Consider the following 6,000-nt stretch of genomic DNA (forward strand, 5'->3'; position numbering starts at 1 on the left):
CTTTCGAAAATGGTTTCATTTTAATCTGAAATCTGCTGGGACACTATGATTGCAAAATGGAGACGAATATCCAATTTTGAGAATATTATAAAATGCTCATAATCGAAGTGATTGAAAGGTCATTACAAATTGTTGAAAATTCATTTCAGGCACAATACAATTTAGAGCAGTTAACGGAACATACAAGCAATTAGTTAACGCGTTATTTACGCAATCAATTCCCTTCAAATATATTGAGAAACATGTGTAACATAGTAGCTGACAAGTAAATCGTAGTAAATACAATAATCTTTTCTTTAATTTGTAAAGAGTCTAATATCCAGGAGAAACTAAAGATTTAAAAGAAAATAGTGTAATTCTATTTATTCTTTGTTTACAAAGGATTGACTTGGATGTCTTTCTTTAATACTGTATTGCAAGCTGTATTCTAATCGTAGTCAAATGATATTACTTAAATTTTTACAAACTTTTATCTCTACGAAAACAAACTAACGTAGGCACATTACAAACTAAATATCAACTTCTCACCAAATCAATTTTCATATGAAAACTGATGTTAGTTCATATTTTTCATACCTGAAATCGTGGGGAAACTCTACCAGACTCCAATCGATATAATGAGCGATGCGGTGTCAATACTTTACACCTATGTTATCCTCTTCACAACGAAGCAAATACATTTATTGCCCGCTATAAAACTAGCTGACATATTCAATAAATAAAAAGCTATAATATTTCTTTACAACGTATTCTCATAGATATATTATTATCAGTAGGTTAACTGCGACTTCTGTGACCCACAATTTCTTTAATATTGTTTATTTCGTATTTTGCATTAACTTGTGAAAATATTTACGTCTTTGTTTCATTTTGAATTTGTTAATATATCGATTATGCATGGTTTTAAATATATATATATATATATATATATATATATATATATATATATATATATATAATTAATTAAGGGTAGAAATTGATATTTATCAATTAAGACCAGTGGTCTAGCATATTAAAAAAGAATCCGAAGATTAAAATATTTATATATACCAATTAAGGACTGAACACGAAAAGTGGACAGTCAACATGCTAGATATAGACGTCAAATCGCCATTCACCACAAAGATTTATTGCTATGGTTTTGTGTTGAGTTTGATCTGAGAACATAATCTTTTGTGGTGAATGGCGATTTGACGTCTATATCTAGCATGTTGACTGTCCACTTTTCGTGTTCAGTCCTTAATTGGTATATATATATATATATATATATATATATATATGAGTTAGCAAAAATTTTAATTCAGATGAATATGGTTCTTAAGTTGAGGCTTCAGGATTTAGTACGGTATTATCGATACAATTTCAAAATAAGTTGATTAGAATAAAAATAAGCAACAAGGATATGCAGTACGATCGTTTCATGTTTCATGCAACCACATTTAATTGAACAATGCAACAATTACATCACTTTCAATGCAGATCAATTCTCAGCTGTTCAAAAACATTAAATTTAATTAAAATTAAAACAATACTGGTACATTCACTACTTAAAATAAACTGCTTATATTATAATTAAATTAATATATGGTTAGCATGTTATTTTACCTCTGTACACCTATATTAAATACCAGTAATATCAATTGATCAATATTCACTTATACCATCTGATAAGTTAGTATTTAAGTTTATAATATGTATAAATATTAAACTATTTCTGGGTAATTTCTTTTCCTCTCTCTTTTGTGGTAAAAGTTTGGTATATACTCAAAAGGTATACATAAAACCTTTTATCCTTTTGTTATAATTCTTCTGAATAGTTCTAAACTTTAACTTTATACAATATAGCAGTATTGCTTAAAATATTAACTATAGTACTACATGATCAGATTTTCCCTGTTTCATTAAGAATGACCTGCTAGTGGCCAGTCCCCTGAATTGCCAGCTAACATCTTGATTTAATTTTTCCTTTACCAAATCTCATGATATTGTTTCAAAAAAATCTTGATTTTTATGATTATACCCACTAGGATTTCTGTCGACTCCCTCAGCCATACCCCATACAGGCACTGTACTGTTCTCTCGGCCTTAGATATACAAGGTTTTGATAAAAAATAGTCTATTAATTAAAACTGACACCATAAAACAGATGACAAGCACAATCTGTAACAAGTCTTTCTTCCTGATACCTTAGTAGCTTCTAAGTGAAAGTGAAAGCAGCATGTTCTTTGTCTATCTCCTTAAGTTCTTGGATATTTTAGACAAAATTCTACTAATGTGTTCGTTTGCTTTAATTTAATTTAATCCTATGTCTTTATGTAGCTGAGGGTTGTTCTGCATTTAAATAGATGTAATGGAGGCATTGTTCAATTAAATGGAGTTGCGTGAAACGATCGTACTGCATTACGTCTGGATATCCTTGTTGCTTATTTTGATCATATATGTATATATATATATATATATATATATATTATATATATATATATATATATATATTATTTATTTATTTATTTATTTATTTATATAAACCATTCTGCTTAAATAATGGAACTGTAGATACAATATACATACATAAACTTTTATTTCATTCCTCCACTTCACTCTGTATTTCATATCTTCTCAATAATAACTTTCAAACATTTTCTTGCACCATCTCTGATAAAGGGATATATAAAATATCCCTGAAACAGCTGCAAGACCTTCTCTTTATAAATATTCTTAAAACTTTCACAACCTTGGATTTCTATCACATTCTGTTAAATTATATATATATATATATATATATATATATGTATGTATATGTATAAATATATATATATATATATATATATATATATATATATATATATATATATATATATATAGATATATATATAAATGTATGTGTATATATGTATATATATATATATATATATATATATATATATATATATATATATATATATATATTAAGCGTTATTACTACAAGTTAATATCTCAGCTGTAATGGGACTCTAATAAATGTATTTATATTTAATGGAAAAATTATATATTTGGTATTAATTTGTTCCTCAATTGGTTTTTCAGGCTGGCTACTTCATAAATTCTTATACAAATTTTATCCGTATACTTCAATAAAAAATTAAACTGAAATATATTTAGTGCTGAATTATTCCTACTATACATATACACGTGTGACGGAGATGGACTTGTTAATTCTGAGTTTTTCATGGATATATAAGTGCGAACATTTGTATATGCTCTATTAGATACGTTTGTTGTTTGCTTGGTTTCGATGCTTATATTTATATGTTCTGATTATATCGTTCTGACTGTTGGAGAGTATTTTATACATGCTGATCAGGAAATCGTTAATGATATGCGACTAAATCCGTTTCTAAAAGATACCCTCCATGTTTCATTCCCTCGCTTTCGGTGACGTGTATATTTATTGAAGTAGTTTGACTTAAGAGTTCCATTACTGCGTGAAGCATTTACTTATAGTAATAGGTCTTGTTATAATTAATGTATTTATATTTAAAAGAAATATATACTTTGTATTATTTTTTCTAAATTGTTTTTTTTTGCGTTGGCTACTTAATAATTTTTTATATAGATTTTATCCTCATATTCTATATGTGTGTGTGTGTTTGTATATGTGTGTATGTGTATGGGCTTACAGATAGATAGATATACATAAACGTACATAAAGATATTTATGTATATATATAGACATAGAGAGAGAGAGCCCGAGTAAGGAATAGATTGATACGTGTGCACGTACACAACCATACCCAGACACATATACACACACTCATGCACACACGCGCACACATATATGTGTTAGTGTGTGTGCGTGAGTGTGTATGACTAAGAGAAAATGGATTGGACAGCATTCTTTATCTCAAATCATTACAATTGTTTCCACGCATCGTTATGGATTTTGTAGATTGGTGATATGATATAACTAGCATATTATGCAATCACTCATATCAATCAACGATGTAAATTGTGTTTCTTGAGGTGATGATTTTTCAGTAATTACTACATTAGATCATATACTCCGTACAAATATGAGTACCCAAACGCAGCATGCTATTTTAAGCAATCCACAGACAAATCTGGGTGTTTCAATCGTTGTTGTCAGTGTGTAACTGCTATTCTTTAGTATCACCTGTCCATGTTCGAATGGAAGTCTGAAATTTAAATGATGAGAATCAGATGTCTTTCATTTTGTCATTTCTTTCAGTAGGTAATGACATTTCAGCATATATACATTCAATGCATCGTGTTTATCTAGAAGGTAATGGAAAAGAAAATACCTTAGTTTCATCGTCAAAAACCTTTAACAAATGTGTTCCAAGTTCAAATTCGGTAGGTGTCGGCAAACTTTTCATACTTCCAGAAACAGGTCGAGGAATATGATTTAAATGGTGGAAGAATATAATCGAGTATACACCTTCCCGAAATGTGAAACTTGCTGCCTATATAAGATATCATTCATATGATTCTTAGGATGCGTTTTGAATTACTTCTCATAATTAATATTGTAGCGTAAACTGCGAATGTGAGCAAAGCACAAATATTACGAGGATGTAGGTTTACACAAAGGGCATTGACTTTAGATAAAACTTTAGGAATCATCAAGGACAATATATGTGTGATTTTTTATAAGAATAAACAAGAAATAAGGCAAATGATCTAAGATAAGAGAGAGAAGAAATGGGGATGATAATAGTTGATATTTGTTTTTCGAGAGCATTGATCACAATGTCTGGTCGGTTGGAGTCACTTTTTCTCTCTGTTTGTAATGGTAAGATTGAAAGGATGTTGACGCCCTCCCCATTTACTGCATATTCTGGATGGTGCCTGTACCACATATCATGGGATTTAATTTTGTAGTGTTTACAATTATTCCAGTGGATGCACTTCCCTAATCTGTCATGTCTTATGAGGTACTCCTTTTCAGCGAGGACTGGTAAACCAGAAATAACATGATTAATTCTCTGTGAAATTTCCGTAAATTCTGCACGAGGGGTCAGATCCGTCTTTAAAGACGTTTGCATGGTAGTTTCTGGCAGGTAATCTCCGATCTTGCGCTGCAATAAAAAAAAACCTTGTGTTTCCCCTTTCAGACATATCCCTTGTAGCCATTGGTGTGTTAGATCAATATCTGGCTTGAACAGGCAGTTTAGCGTATGTCCCATGTAGGAGTGTACCTTTCCAGTTGTCCTCGATATTATTCATGCAAGCCATCTTTACATTTTCTTTGATGTGTTTTGCATCAGTGATAAGTTTGTCGCTATTTGGGTGTCTTTTGTTCATTCTTACTGCTACATTTTAGGCCATCATCATCATAATCATCATAATCATCATCATCATCATCATCATCATCATCATCATCATCATCATCATTATTATTATTATTATTATTATTCAGTAGTTTTATTTTTATAACGTGCTTTCACATCACTACCGAGCGCAGATCTGTGTGCCTTGGGTATGTGCTGTAGTTTGCAGTGATGCTCTTATAGTTACTGTAGGAATGTGTTTTGCGTAGGAAGTGTGCTGTGCCCAGTAGTGCAATTTTCTGTATATTATATATATTTGTAAGTCCTGGTGATTTTGTTATGTATTTGTCTGAACATTTTTTATCATACTTAATGCGCCGACTATGATAGGAATTGTTTCCGTTTCTAGATTCCACATTCAAGTTTCCAGGTTTTGTATTCTGAAAGTTTCTCCATTGCTTTTAGAGATACGTTGTCATCTGCTGGTATTGATACATCAATTAGAAAGCATTCTTTTTCTTCATGATCTGTGCTACCCAACAGCAATAATTAAGAGCTAGTTACATCAAATATAGAATAGACAAGATATCAGAAATTGATAAGTGGAGAATGCGTGGGCAAAATACTGAAACAGTATGACATAATACAATTCAATGTACGCCACTAGCCCAGAAATAATAAAAGAGACGTCATGACTATATAGCAAGGATTGTCCATTTGAGACTTTGCAAGA

Source organism: Octopus sinensis, linkage group LG8 (assembly GCF_006345805.1).
Source record: "Octopus sinensis linkage group LG8, ASM634580v1, whole genome shotgun sequence".
Lineage (NCBI taxonomy): Eukaryota > Metazoa > Mollusca > Cephalopoda > Octopoda > Octopodidae > Octopus > Octopus sinensis.